Raw genomic sequence first — 15,403 nt, 5'->3', positions numbered from 1 at the left:
TGATATTTAGCGACTTCAAATTAGTGCTGGCAACACAAAATGTTAAACTGTTCTCAGTGGAAACACTTAAAATGAGCCAGATTATTACTTAGAGATACCTCTAAGTTTGCAATGTGCTCTTTGTGCAGAAAAACAGTACCATATTTTTTCGGACCATAAGGCGCAACGGATTATAAGGCGCATTAAGTGAAACAAAATCAGATAAGTCAAACTTTACTCAAATCATTCTTCTTGCTTCCTCCACTTCAATACCATTGATTCATTCCTGTGTTGTTGCAGTATATTAATGAAGTTTGGTCCGTTTGCAGCATCCTGCAATGCGATTTGTTTTGTCCATAACCATCGGGAACCCTCACATGAACTTTTATCGAGTGGAAAATAGTTAGCGTTCATCTTCCAGCGTCACTGTTTATGTTAAGCTAACATAGCTGTGTCGCTAGCGATCATGTAGCACATCGTTATATACCAGCTAGTCCAACTTCAGTAACTCTACAAACATCACTGCTGTTTAGTTTTCTGTCTTCATTCATGTTGGAAGTGATAGCTGAGCTGTACGTTTTAATTTTTTCAGAAATCGCAGTCAGAACATGCTATATCATGTTTAGGTGGAAACTAGCGAGCTAACTTCCTGCTAACTGTTAAATTTAATAAATTTTGTTGTTTTTGATCACTTTATTAGATGAAAGAATTTAGACAGTTTTTAACTCTCAGTGATGCTGCAGTGTTTGTTTGACTTTGAGTACCCAGGTTACCCCGCGAGGCTCCTGACTACGGTAAGCGTAATGTTCCAACAATCTATCAAGCAGTGTGGCTTTGTAGCTTACCAAAGTTGTACTAAAACATTTTTTTGACAAATTTTTGAGCGCTGTGTACCACATAAAATCTGTTCGAGGTCAGTAAGCACAACCAGAATTCATACATAAAGCGCACTGTCGATTTTTGAGAAAATTAAAGGATTCTAAGTGCACCTGATGCAGAAATGTAGGGCTGCTCGATTATGGCAAAAATGATAATCACGATTAGTTTCACTGAAATTGAGATCTCGATTATTTGACGATATTTATTTAACAATAACAATGTGTTGAATAATGACTTTAAAGACTGTCAAAAAATAATATAAAATAGTGGCAAATACTGATAACAGTGCAAATGTTTGCAATATAAAAAATAAATAAAAAATGTAAACATCTATGTTTAGTGAACTTTGCAGTGTTGCTCTGTGGTGCAGCTACGACACTGTCGCAAAGTTTACACACTGTCTACTTGATCCACGTCTGACTCCGCCAACCCATAATGTTTCCACACCACTGAAGTTTTTTTACCTCTCTTTTCAACCAACAGCGGTCACTCTCCTCTCCAAATAACTTCTGCTTAGCTTTCCGAGCTTCCCTCGGGTCCTCTTAATCAGCGGTCCCCAACCCCCAGGCCTCGGACCGGTACCGGTCCGTGAATCGTTTGGTACCAGGAGAGTTGAGGCTCAGGTGTGAAATGTATAGTTTTCAGGGTTTTTATCGGTTTTCAGTGTTATTTTGTTATCGTTTTTATCGTTAACTCGGTTTTCCTGGGTCTTTTCACGTGTGTTATGAATAAATCTTCTTTTTTCGGTACCGGTACTAGTTTTATTTTGTTGTATTTATCCGGGACACCTTAAAGGCCGGTCCATGAAAATATTGTCGGGCATAAACTGGTCCGTGGTGCAAAAAAGGTTGGGGACCGCTGCTCTTAATTGTTGTGACACGTGTTCAAAATGCAGAGGTGCGCTCGATTTGCCACACGGAGCAGCGCGAGAGTAAAGCACGAGGGAGGGGCTAATAATCGGCTCAGTCATTTTTAATGATCGTTGAAAGCTCAGATCGTAATCGAGATTAAAATTCTATTAATTGAGCAGCCCTACAGAAATCAGTGCAGAAAATCAGGTATCAGGTAGGGCTTATTGCATGTTTCCCTACTGCAACATGGCTTGACTGGCAGTTTGTCAAGCACTCTTGATGTCTTCTATTCAAAGATGCGTAGCTAAAAAACAAACTATGTAGAACTTGAACAGAGCAGTTGTTGTCAATTTCTTTGGCTTTTTAAATTACTTCACACACACATGCACATGGTTCAGTTTAGGTGTTTTAAGCAGATGATGACTTCTGTCTGAAGAGGTCTTGGTTGTTTGGATGTTTCACCCCTGGCATATAACTCTCTTCATGTTCTTGTGACGGTCAGAAGGTGTTGTTCAGCAGGAAGCCTGAGATTGTGCTGAGACAAGGGGGAAATGTCAGCGGCATGGACAGTCTGGACATTCTGGCTGACAGCAGGGTGCAGTCTGTTTTTGCTCCCGTCATATCCTCATATCCCTCTTTCTCCTTTCCTCTCCTCGCTTCCATCTTATATCTTTAACTTTCATATTAAATCTCTGTCTCCTTCGTTCTTTTTGCTTCCCTCTCTATTCCTCTATCTTTCGCTTTCTCGCCTACAGTGCTGGCTTGAACTAAGCAGCACTGACAGTAATAGACATTGAATTACAATTAATTCTGCCTCACTCAGTTTGCCAATAGTCATCTTGCTGAGAATAGAGGAGGAAGGGAAAGAAGCAAAAGATGAGATAAAAGTTGAGTGAAATTAGAGTGATTAGAGCAAGAGGAAAACAAAGAAGAAGCAGTTATGCCTTTGATAGCATTTCCATGTCATATTTTACAATGTTGTATTAGTGTTTGTTTATTTGTTGCAGTCATATCGCAATCACACCCATTGAATTTGACAGATAAAGAAGAGAAAAAAAAAACTAAGGGAGGGAGGAGAGGGCGACAAGGGAGCACAACAGAAAAACTGCAACAGTTTAAAGGGAATTGAGTGTTTTATTGTCATTTTGTGAGTGTGATGGAGCGAAACACAGAAACAGTGTTATTTGTGGAGATAACAGAGATAGATGATGTAAGTTAAACTGACAGTGAGATTTAGAGAGACACTGAAACATGGGGATGAAGATGTAACAGCTCTCTCCTCGCAGCAAGCTGGACTCCACCTGGCAAGGTGACATGGGTAATTTCTTAAATCCCAACAAACCAGCTGTGCACAAGGCAGCGCACAGCTGGTAATCAAAGAGCAGATCTAAAATAAAATAAGATAAAATAAAATAAAATAAAAAAAACACAGTGGCAGTTAGCAGGCACAGGAAGATGAAGGAGAGGAAGAGAAGTATGAGAAATGAGAGCTCATCCTTGGTGGTCAGTCTTTTTCCACTGAGCTAGCGCTTTCCTGTGGATGAAAGCTTTGGCTTGAGCAGAGAAGCACAGCGCTCTGCCCGTGGATGTCGAATTCGAAGCTTTAAACAGGTGGCACACTACTAGCTGGCATTTGGAGAGCTGCGCTGCAGGGCAGCATTTGCAGGCTTTTGCATTTCTGCGCTCCAGGCAGACTTTCCTGGGATGGCGATGGGCTTTTTCCTGGAAGTTGCATTTTCTCCTTTTTCAGTTGTTCTCTTCTGCTCTGTTTTTGTTCCAGGATGACAGCAAACCCTGCTCTGTCCTCACTCTCAGTTTCACTAGTGTCTATAATGGGACATTTGTCAAATTATGCAGTGAATCACAGAGCAGAACGGGCTACTGGGCTCAAATACAACCACTTTGTTCTCTTGTGTTATCGTCAGCTTTTTCTGCTCGGCCGAAAAAAATAATAAAAAGAAGACCATTCTCTACAAAAATGGGCTTTTGTTGGTTTATTTGTGGATGTGCATTCAACATCTCATCCGAATTCAGGAATACACTGGTTTTTATTCAAATCGGTAACTACAGCAGCTTGTTCCCTTGATCAGTGGACATTCACCTGCAAAAGGAAGTAAACCATGAAATCGCCTGCTGGGGTGTATGGATGAAATGCATACATTCAGCGTCTTGATTTTTCTTAACCGACACTAGTTGTCTACCTGTGTTCTGTTATGCTGTGTTGCAGCAGACAAGCTTTGCAAAACATGTGTTTGACCCAAGTTTGTGTTTCAAGTACTTGGGTCAAATAAGGCCATCAAACATGCCTGACTCTGTGCAGTTCTTTATTTCTTATACAAATCACTGATTGCTCTTCTGATGCTGGAAATAAGGTTTATGAGAGCATTGGGGCTATAAACAGCACAGTAAAACTGCTGTAAACCAAAACAATCAAATGCAATTATCATTAAATGCATTGGATGTTTTATCAAAGTATAGCTAGAAGATGAAGTGAATATTGTACTAGTGAAAATGTTATGTGGTCAATAATTAGAATACTTATATTTTCATTATGGTACCTTTGGGAGCATTTTAGCAGAATTATTGTAATATAGTGAAAGCTGGTATTTCAGGAGTGAAATTCTTGGATTTGTTAGTCTGTGACTTATTCAGACTTGCTAGTGTTAGCTGATGACTTTCATCCAAATATATGAAGATTTCTCTCTTAAACTCTAACACAGTAGTGGCCCAAATCCCAAGAATTATGCTTCTGATGATGCCTAAACCAATGGATGATGTTATTGTGGCTACATACAGTATTACATGAAAGTTGTGACCTCATTTCTTTATATTTTGCTGGGAAAATGAAATGGAAATAGGTGATTTATTGAAACATCTTCAAACATACGCAGAAATGTAGTATATAAGACAAAAACAGAGTTTGTACAATTCTAACAAGTGTGAAAGTCAATATTTGTTATCAACTCCCTTAAGCAAGGGTCTCGAGATTGTTGAAGCTCTTCTCTCTATCTATCTATCCATCCAACCGTCTATCTATCCATCCAACCGTCTATCTATCCATCCAACCGTCTATCTATCCATCTAACCGTCTATCTATCCATCTAACCATCTCCATCTCCATCTAACCGTCTATCTATCCATCCAACCATCTATCTATCCATCCAACCGTCTATCTATCCATCTAACCGTCTATCTATCCATCCAACCGTCTATCTATCCATCTAACCGTCTATCTATCCATCTAACCGTCTATCTATCCATCTAACCATCTCCATCTAACCGTCTCCATCCAACCGTCTATCTATCCATCCAACCGTCTATCTATCCATCTAACCGTCTATCTATCCATCTAACCGTCTATCTATCCATCCACCCGTCTATCTATCCATCTAACCGTCTATCTATCCATCCAACCGTCTATCTATCCATCTAACCGTCTATCTATCATCTAACCGTCTATCTATCCATCTAACCGTCTATCTATCCATCCAACCGTCTATCTATCAATCTAACCGTCTATCTATCCATCTAACCATCTCCATCTAACCGTCTCCATCCAACCGTCTCCATCCAACCGTCTATCTATCCATCCAACCGGCTATCTATCCATCTAACCGTCTATCTATCCATCCAACCGTCTATCTATCAATCTAACAGTCTATCTATCCATCTAACCATCTCCATCTAACCGTCTATCTATCCATCCAACCGTCTATCTATCCATCCAACCGTCTATCCATCCATTTCAGGTGACGACATCATGAAGCTCATTGAGAGAAGGCCAAGGGTTTACAGCACTGTCAACAAAGCAAAGGGTCGCTACTTTGAGGAATCTAAAATATAAGACATATTTAGAGTTATTTATCAATTTTTTCTTTGCTACATAATTCCATATATCTTGCTTCATATATTTGATGTCTTCAGTTTGTATGTACAATGTAGAAAGTAGTAAAAATAAACAAAAACCATTAAATGAGATGTGTCCAAACCTTTGACTGTGAGTGTATACATAGTCGGTGAAACCTCTGTTATATATACAATACTGACTAACTTTTCTCCATAATGAATAGAGGAATGCTCTTCTCTGTAAAGCCTTTTATTGGATGACAGAAAGGGATTCATGTTATGTGCCTTTAATGGACACAGCAGTCAACTTTGCTGCAGGATGCGCATTAAGAAAAGCAGCTGAGTGTTTGCATTTCCTCTTCTCCGAGGCCACACAGCTTTGCCCCTCTGTAAAGGTAGTCATTTATTTATCTGTTTATGTTAGCATGAAAGCAAGTTAAACTAAACAGGAATAAAACAAGCAACACCACAAGAAAGTTTACAGGTTACATACCCTACAGGATAGTAGATATTGGTATAATTAAAATTTAGCTTAAAAAAGAAACAAAGGTAAAAAGGTATAAAAACTTCAAAAGATAACTTCTTAAGATAAGATATATTTATCAGTGTTACTGTTTTTGTTCAGCTGCACATATCTTCCTGTATCCCACCTCTCAGACTGAAATCAGTAAAGTATGAAGTGACTGCATAGATTTTTAATGGTAAATCTTCATGAACCGCAAGCTTACATGCAGCTAAATGAGTGCTGCAACACCTGATGATATCTGCACTTTAAAAAGAACCCTCTTCCTCCTGTCCGGTGGTGACACTGCTTCTGATTTTTCTGATGAAACCTGCTGCAAGGTTACCTCGTGTGGAGCATCTCCGGTACCTCATTTATAAAACTTGACTGCCAATTAAACTGTTCTCTGGACTCTCTAGTGGTAAAATCAGAATTTTAATGACTATCACATTACAATATTCACACAAAGTCACAGTGTCTCTGTGTTGTGTAAGTTAAATGATGTCTGCAATTGCATCAGCTATATATATCTATATATATCTATATATATCCATCTTCTTCCACTCATCAACAGTCTAAGCAGAGAAGCCCAGACTTCCCTCTCCCCTTTCAGCTCCTCCAGCTTGTCTGGGTGAACACTGAGGCGTTCCTACACCAGTCGAGAGTAATAATCTCTCCAGCATGTCCTGGGGCTGCCCCAGGGCCTCCCGGTGGGACACGTCTGGAACATCGAACCAGGAGACGCCCAGTAGGCATCCTTGTCAGATGCCCAAACCACCTCAACTGGCTCCTTGTTGTGGAGGAACAGCGACTCTACTCTGAGACCCTCCCCGATGGCCATCAAATCTCTAAGGGAGAGGCCAGCTAGCCTTCAGAGAAAGCTCATTTCTGCCACTTATATCCGTCATCTTGTTCTTTTGGTCATACCCAAAGCTTGTGACCATATGTGAGGGTGGGGATGTAGATCGACTGGTAAATCGAGAGCTTCGCTTTTACACTCAGCTCTCTCTTCTCCACACCGGACCGGTACAGCATCCACATCACTGCAGCTGCAGCAACAATCCGTCTGTCGATCTCCCGATCCCCTCACTCGTGAACAAGACCCAAGATACTTAAACTCCTCCACTTGGGGAAGTAACTCGTCCCTGACCCAGAGGGGACACTCCACCCTTTTCCGGCTGAGGACCATGGCTTCACTATTGGAGGTGCTGATTCCCCTTCCTGCTTCACACTCGGATGCAAACCGCTCCAGTGCTAGTTGGAAGCCACCCCATGAGGAAGCTAACAGAACCACATCATCCGCAAAAAGCAGACACGAGATTCTGAGTCCGCCCAAGTGGAAGCCTTCAGCAGCTTGGCCATGCCTAGAAATCCTGTCCATAAAAATTATGAATAGAATCGGTGACAAAGGGCAGCCCTGGCAGAGTCCAACGCCCACTGGGAACAAGTCCAATTTATTGCCGGCTATGCGGACCAAACTGTTGCAATGGTTGTATAAGGATGATAAAAAAAGTCACAGGGATCAAAATCTAGTGACCAAAGATGGGTGAGCATCTTTTGTTTATCAGTCCCCAAAGACAGAGCCACTATGTTTACACTGCATTGTATGGTTTTCAGTGCTATTCCTTATCCTTATCCAAGCCTTTGGGCTTAGTTTGGTCTCTGGATCCTATCCAGTGCCTCAGATTTTATGCACAGTGATAATCCTGGAAATAAAAGCTAGAAGTTGGTGCTTGATCTATATGCAAATTTGAGGTTCATAGTAAAAGTTGTCAAAGACAGCAAATAAAACATTCATGGTCTTGGTGGCTAAATTTAAATCAAATTTCAGTTTATGAGCAGAATCATGACCCTAATTCAGACCCTATAGACTCACCAAAAAGATTTTTCAGGTCTCAACGACCTAAAACACATTTAGTAAATGTTGTAGAAGCCATAAACTCACTAGTAAACTGAGGTAACTGATCAAGGTAACTGATCAAGTAAGAAGTAAGGTAATGTTTTCACACTTCCTTCTTTCATTCCCATGTTTTATGCAGTTAGTGGAGTTTACCTCTGTTGTCCAATACAAAATTATTTTTTTTTCTATTTGACAAAAATCTATTATCATGAAATAGTTCCATTTGTCATAGATTTACTTACATTTCCAAACTGCTTTCAAGGAAAGTTTTGTCTAAGACTTTATTTGTACCGATTTTGCTTCTAAAGTCTAACACTGTATTCACATTTACGGTTTTGACTTTGACTTTATTTACTAATTACACACTCCATTTCACCATTTAAACACTCACATTAAAAAATTAAATACATTTAAAAAAATGGTTGTTGAAAGTGAATTAAAGCACTGATGTCACGGGAATTCAAAACAAGCAAACACATCCTTATAAACGATTCAAGAGAACAAGTGTCTTTAACTTTTTTTCATTTTTATCTACTTTCTATGATAAAAAGTCAGCATTCAGAGAAAGCCATTATAGATTCTTTAATGCACTTCTGCTTGAAGACAATTTTCTGTCTGCCTCTGTCCTGCAAGACGTTTGAGTTCTCCCCCCTTTTACTGGTGGATTTATACTTGCAGATGCTATCTCTTTATACTTAAATAAAAGTTAAATGGATAAAGTTCTGCAGGCGTTGTAGAGCCCTGAAAGGCTCTGAGTACTGGCTCCTCTTATAAGCACAGCAGACAGCTTGAGTAATAAAAATTGTAGATTAAAGTGACATCAAGTGAAGCCTTCACTCCTGGTTTCAAGCCATCATTGTGTCCAAGGTCCTCCCTGCTTTTTCTGTTCTCTGCTAAAATGGTTCTTATGCTATGGATCAGTAAACAAAATGGGTCGTGGGCCAATAAATGGTCCCTGCATGGCAGGAATGGGACTATTCTTTCAACAGATTGCTCTGGGTGTTTGAGAAAAAATGTTCTCATTTAGTTGTGGAATCTTAAAACGACTGAAGCTAAACCAAAATGGTTTGGAAACCTTTTTACCTTTATACTTATATATAATATCACGTTACTCAGTCACCACAGCATGGAAGGTGGCAGTGTAATCCAGCATGACTAATGTGAAGACTTTTGTTTTTAGTTTGAACCTTTTTTACAGGTGGCAGCATTTTAGCAAGGCTGGTCAGCATAAATATTGTCAATGGTCAATGGCAGAGTGGGGATGTTTTCTGAGATCTGAGATATGAATCTCTCAACTTTGTGTCCTTAGATCCTTAGAGAGCAGGCTTCCTAGCTACTTTTGTAGTTTAGCAATTCATCTTTTAGAGCAGTAGGCCTCAGCTGCCATCAATAGCAAGCTGTTAAATCTCATCGTACAGCAAACACTGGACAAATGTTACTTTTGAAGTCTTGAATCCACAGTTGTACTTAATTTGCTAGCAACGAGCTAGTGAATTAGTAACCCAACAATGTACTTTATCCAAACCTCTGATTCACAAATATAACCAAGCAGATCGTTTTTTAAAGTTTAATAAACGGCTGTTAAAGAAACAGCAAGTGAAAATAATCCATTATCTTCCAGGAAAGGAAGACATGAGCTATCATTAGCTCACCAGCTAGTGTTAGCGTTTTAGCAGGGAGCTCTTTTTTGTGCTGTGTGTTGCTCTTTGTTGTTGTTAATGAGTGTATGCTAATTGTTAATCAATTTTCTACTTAGCTACTGCTAATGGGACCGTATGCTCGGTCTGAAATCTTCTTTAGGAGGGTGACAAATTTGATACATTTCATAGTAGAGTGGTGTAACGGTGTGTTCACACCGAACGCGATGGACGCGAATAGAGCGTCAGGTTTACATGTAAAGTCAATGGAAAAGCGCGATGACGCGCGATTGTGGGTCCCGCGAAAATTCGGAAGCAGATTTGCGTCGCGAAAACGCGAAAACGCGTGAAACGCGCGTCAGTGTAGCGCGTCTGGCGCGTTTGACTCGCGAATAAAACCACGCGCGTGAGTTTTTGTGTTGCATTTTGTGCATACGCGCGTTTCGCGTCTACCGCTCGAGTTGGAAAAATCTGAACTCCAGCGTCAAATCGCGCCGCGACAACCAATCAGGAGCCTGGTGACGTGGCTCTGACCTAGGTCAAAGGGGCAGATCCAGCCAAAGCCCTTCATTCTTCATTCAGTATGGAGGAAAAGCTTATCAGTGCCGTGGCTAATCACCCGGAGCTATACGATGCTAGCTACTACTTCTACCGAGACAGGAATAAAAAGGACCTAGCTTGGAGACACATAAGTGGGGAGATCGGGCAACCTGGTAAGTTCATTCCTTCTTTTTAATTTTCAGACTGACCCGATGAACCTGCGCAAAAGCTAGCAAGCCCGCCTACTGTCCCGCTATTTTCCCACTGATGTACAAATACCTTTCCGCTAACAAGATAATGCGTTTATTCAGAGGACATCTGCAGGAGAAAGTGGAAGAGCCTCAGGGACACTTATAATAAGGAGAAGAAGGCAGAGAAGGAGAAGAGGAGTGGGTCTGCAGCAGGATCGGGGAGAAGATGGAAGTTCTTCGCGGTCATGGGGTTTCTGGACCCCTTCCTCACCCCGCGGGAGACAAGCGGTAATATGGTGCGGACCGTGGAGAACTTCTCCCCCGAGGACCAGGGACAGCCCGAAGAGGCAGCAGGGGAGTGTCAGTCAGAAGGTATGTTTACATTGAGTTAATGTAGGCAGTTAATTTATGCATGTTGTCATACAGGAACATATTTTGTTTATTAATAAACAGTATACAGTAGTCCCGCTGTTCATCCGTCACTGCCTCGCCTTTTCGCTGTTTTTTTTTTACAGCACCGTACAGCTTTCAACATTGCGCATTGCATTCTGCAGCCCAAATGACAAATCTCCTCCGTGTCGTGTCTCCTGCGCTTGCCAAACTTATCATGTTTGGTTTTGATAACCATCACGTCCAATAGAAAAAAACAGCACAAAAACACTCATAACTATGACCCTCATTCGGAAATACACACCTGCACCGGGAGCAAAAAAGGCGCACAAAAGTGGCGCTGCAGACAGAGAAAAAGCGCGGCATAATACTTTTACGTTTTAAAATCGACAAAGGTTTTCACTTTGAGAATCAACTTGTGAGAACTGTGACTACTGTTCATGTGCTGCAATAAATGAGAGACCACTGTATATAATAATAAGTATATAAGTATATAATAATATAATATTCTCTATGACTATTGTCTTCAACCTGTTAACATTTAATATTGTCTTCATAGAGTCAAGTAATCATGCAGCAGAGTCCACCCCTGTCTCTTCTCCTGGCTCTCCAGTCCCTGGTCCCTCAGCTCCTGCTGCTGCACCCACAGGTATGAACATCAAGCACTGACAGCTTTTTACTTGCTTGGATTCCCTTGTGATCACCTTTACTAAATATCTACAACCAATCTGTTTATATCATGTTTTTTTCAATTTTGAAAATGAAAATCTAGTAGCAGCCTTCTCATTACTTTGTGTTGTTTTGTGCTGTGTTTTACAGGCCCACAGAGGAGGACAGCTCGAAGGCGGGCAAGGGACGGGTCCCAGGACGGTCCATCGGCGGTGGAGCTGGCCATCCTGGAGTCCCTAAAGAGGCCACGCCCGTCTCCAACTGAACATTTCCTCCTCGGCCTTGTTCCTGCTCTGGAGAGCATGCCGCCTCAGACACGAGAATTCGTGAAATTTCAAATTTATAAATTATTTTTTGAAAACAGCACAGCTGTGTTAAATTTGGAAACATTGGACCCTAATGATCAGTAGTTTTCTGATGAGGCAGCAGCTCTCCAGGGCAGAAACAATGTTCTTATTTTTCTCCTCCTTCTCCCTGAGGCTCTTCCACTCCAAGCTGGGTCCTTTTTATTCCTGTCTCTCTGTAAATAGTTAAATTTCATATATTTATGATAAATGTTTTTGTTAATGAATTTATATTTTTTCAAATAAACATTTATAATGACAAAATGTCTCTGTTCTACTACACAGCAAATATTGGCACCCGACTTGACACAAGTAGAATTTATTTCATATTATACTAATGACAAAACATACTAATACAGTGGGATGCAAAAGTTTGGGCAACATTGTGAAAAGTAATTATTTTCTTGTACAAATCATTGGTTGTCACAATAAAAATAGTCAGTTAAATATATCATATAGGAGACACACACAGTGATATTTGAGAAGTGAAATGCAGTTTACAGAAAGTGTGCAATAACTGTTTAAATCAAGCAGGTGCATAAATTGACGACACAAAAGAGAAATGAAATAAATATTTAGTGTATATCAATGTGTGTGTCTCCTATATGATATATGTAAGTGACATTTCTCATTGTAACAGCGATTCATACAGGAAAATAATGACTATTAATAAGGTTGCCCAAACTTTTGCACCACACTGTATACAGGAACATAGTGAAGACAAGTTACTTAAGAGAGTAAAAAGAGGTTAGTTTATTTTGGAGTAGAGCTCCATTTATTAAGAAAAATTTAAAAAGACAGGAACACTCTTTAGAGGTTTGTGGGTGGCTCTTAAAAGAGCCGTTGTGGGGAAGTCACTCGGACTTCAAACAGGCTACTCCTTTGGTTGCCAAGACACAGCTCCCTCCACCGAGAAGTGAGCCATGAATTTCTCCCTCACCAGGACAGCCTCTCTGGAGGAGTTGTTTGCTGGCAAGGAACCTGGACAAAATTGTTTAAAATGAGTATTATGTGTACTGCAGTTACAAAATACATTATTGAAATTCCAAAATTCCAAAACATAAATCTTACATAAAACATTTTGTAATTATAAGGATAATTACATGATATATATTAGATATAATCTAAAACAGTCCGCGGTGATTATATACAAATATTCAACTATCCCAGAATTAAACCAGGTCTAAATAAAAAGGAGTGAGTATCACTACAAAGGTTAACTCAGTGGTCCTAATGCTACAGTTTGATATCAGCAAACACCGGGCGCATACATTGATATGACACCACAGCCATGCTATCAATGCAAACACTGATAACAGCATAAATCGAATTAAATCGGGACTTGATGAGACCTTCTGAGTATCACTAGAAATATTATAAACAGTCGTCTCCGTACCACAGTTTGCTTTCAGTAAACACCGAGAGCATTCACTGTTAGCATAGCACATCCATGTTAGCAGTGTATAAATGGATGGTTTAGCATGTATTAGCACACGTATCAATAAAGGACTACCGTATTAAATACTTTTACTAACCTCAGGCAGATGGACAGGCGCTCTGCAGGTGGGATTGAGCGCCTGTAATTGGTGTCTAGGCGGGCGATTCTGGGACCGACCCGGGGAAGCAGGTCCTCAAACTGGCCGAGTGAAAGACGGTGATGTCGCTGGAATCGGCCGTCATCCAGGCGCAGCTCCTGGAGCAAATGGTGAAACTCACCAAACTGCTCATGCCTCTGGAGGACCTGATGGACCCAGGTACGGCGAGGGCGTCTTTTACGGCGCTGCTCTGCTCTCGACAGTACATAGAGAAGGGAGACCCTCTCTTCAAGCGCTAACTCGACAGCTGCCATCTTGCAAAGATACCGGTCTGGCACAACTTCCTCCCACATCCCTCCCACATTTCCGGTTCACGCGCGTCAAAATATGATATTTTGAAGCGCGATGGATTTTTCTTGGACACGCGTTGAGGCGCGAATGTGCACGCGTCAAATTAGGGGCGTTTGGGGCGTTTTTGTTCGCGTCCATCGCGTTCGGTGTGAACACACCGTTAGAGTTAGAGTTGGGCCTCATCTTTCCTCAGCCCTCAGCCTTAACACCGGCTCTCCACAAGGCTGTGTACTGAGTCCCCTACTGTACACTCTGTACACACATGACTGTGTTAGTACCCACCCAGACAATGCAGTCATCAAGTTTGCAGATGATACCACTGTGGTGGGGCTCATCTGTGGGGGAGATGAGACGGCGTACAGAGCTGAAGTTCAGAGGCTGTCAGATTGGTGTGTAGATAACAACCTGGACCTCAATACCACCAAGACACAAGAACTGGTAGTTGACTTCAGAAGGAAGAAGTCTGAGCTGCAGCCTGTCAGCATCAATGGCGAGTGTGTTGAAAGGGTCTCCAGTTTCAAGTTTCTGGATGTGCACATAGACACAGACCTCCAATGGAGCTCTAACATCTCTGCGGTTTTAAAGAAGGCCCAACAGCGTCTCCACTTTCTGAGAATCCTCAGAAAAATGGACCTGAAGAAGGAGCTGCTGACCGTCTTCTACTCTACTTCTACTGCTCCATTGAAAGTGTGCTGACATATTGCATCGGTGTGTGGTTCTCCAGCTGCACCACAGCACACAGAAAGGCACTCCAGAGGGTCATCAATATGGCCCCCCAAAAAATTGGACATCCTCTTTCCTCCCTGAAGGACCTGTACAGCACTCGCTGTCTCAAGAGGGCACGCAGCATCCTACGGGACGGTACACACCCAGGACGCCGGGTGTTTAAGCTGCTGCCATCTGGCATCTTATCTTAGTACTAATGTCCAGATGAAAGTCAAGGGCTCAGTGCTAATCACTGTTATTTCACCTGTCGGTGGTTTGTATTTTGACTATAGTGTGTAAATGATGAAGTAACTTTGTGAAAAAAGAGAGCTGAAGACTTAAGCTGAAATCCTTCCTTCCTGTTCAACCTGTGTAAGTTGATGCTTTTAAAAATTTCCAGTTTTGGAAAGATGTCGAAATTCAGGAATGGATGCTTCCCAAAGGTTTGATGTTGTTCCCCAGCTGCTTGTGTTGAACATACTGATATCTTAAGGTCAGAAGAGTTAATATGATGCCTTCTTCAGTGACAAAAGTTGAGGTGGAATATTTTCTAATGTCACAGTAGCTGTGCTGTGTTTCAGTTTGCTTGAAAAATGTGTTCATCAGTCTAGAATGAACAGGTTTGAGCTTGGAGCTCATTCGGGAGGGAGGGCACAGGAGACAGCTCAGCCCCCTGCTGTTTCCACTGATGTGTGGTGAATGAAAAGCAGTTCCACAGTCAATAAGTTCAAGCTTGAACACATTTATATTGGATAAACCAAACAGTGATAAATTGTTGAACATTTAATACCTTGTTGTAATCAGTGCCTGAAATTGCAGGGGGTCCCAGAAGGAAGGCTAATATTAATGTAATAATGTGTTCTGGTTGCCTGCTCTGGGGCAGCTGTAGACAAAAGTCCCAAACCTGGCCTAGGTGAATAAATGCTGTTGTGATTTTTGTTGTAATTGTAAAATAAGTGGTTGTTTAAGAAAAGCTCCTTGTCTCAATAAGGATTTTATGGTTCAAATACAATATTTCTTATCTATATAACAACTGGAAAAAAAAGAGATGCTTCGCAATCCATTTTATTTAAGGTATGGATCA

The 15,403-nt window shown here is 41.2% G+C and overlaps 2 long non-coding RNA genes across 2 annotated transcripts; one reads left to right on the top strand and one right to left on the bottom strand.

The window, feature by feature from the left end:
• The first annotated feature begins 9,786 nt into the window (after nucleotides 1-9,786).
• LOC146505752 (uncharacterized) lies at nucleotides 9,787-11,992 on the top strand. Its single transcript, XR_014877596.1, has 2 exons — nucleotides 9,787-10,697; nucleotides 11,275-11,992. It is a non-coding gene; the product is annotated as an uncharacterized LOC146505752 (long non-coding RNA).
• A 484-nt stretch (nucleotides 11,993-12,476) lies between these two features.
• LOC146505751 (uncharacterized) lies at nucleotides 12,477-13,552 on the bottom strand. The gene is made up of 2 exons (XR_014877597.1): nucleotides 13,264-13,552; nucleotides 12,477-12,709 (listed from the first exon to the last, which is right to left on the bottom strand). It is a non-coding gene; the product is annotated as an uncharacterized LOC146505751 (long non-coding RNA).
• Nucleotides 13,553-15,403: the final 1,851 nt, after the last annotated feature.

The sequence above is a fragment of the Neolamprologus multifasciatus genome, chromosome 13 (assembly GCF_963576455.1).
Source record: "Neolamprologus multifasciatus chromosome 13, fNeoMul1.2, whole genome shotgun sequence".
Classification (NCBI taxonomy): Eukaryota; Metazoa; Chordata; class Actinopteri; order Cichliformes; family Cichlidae; genus Neolamprologus; species Neolamprologus multifasciatus.
The sequence above is the reverse complement of the archived record's forward strand: the minus strand, read 5'-3'. Positions and strand labels throughout refer to the sequence as shown.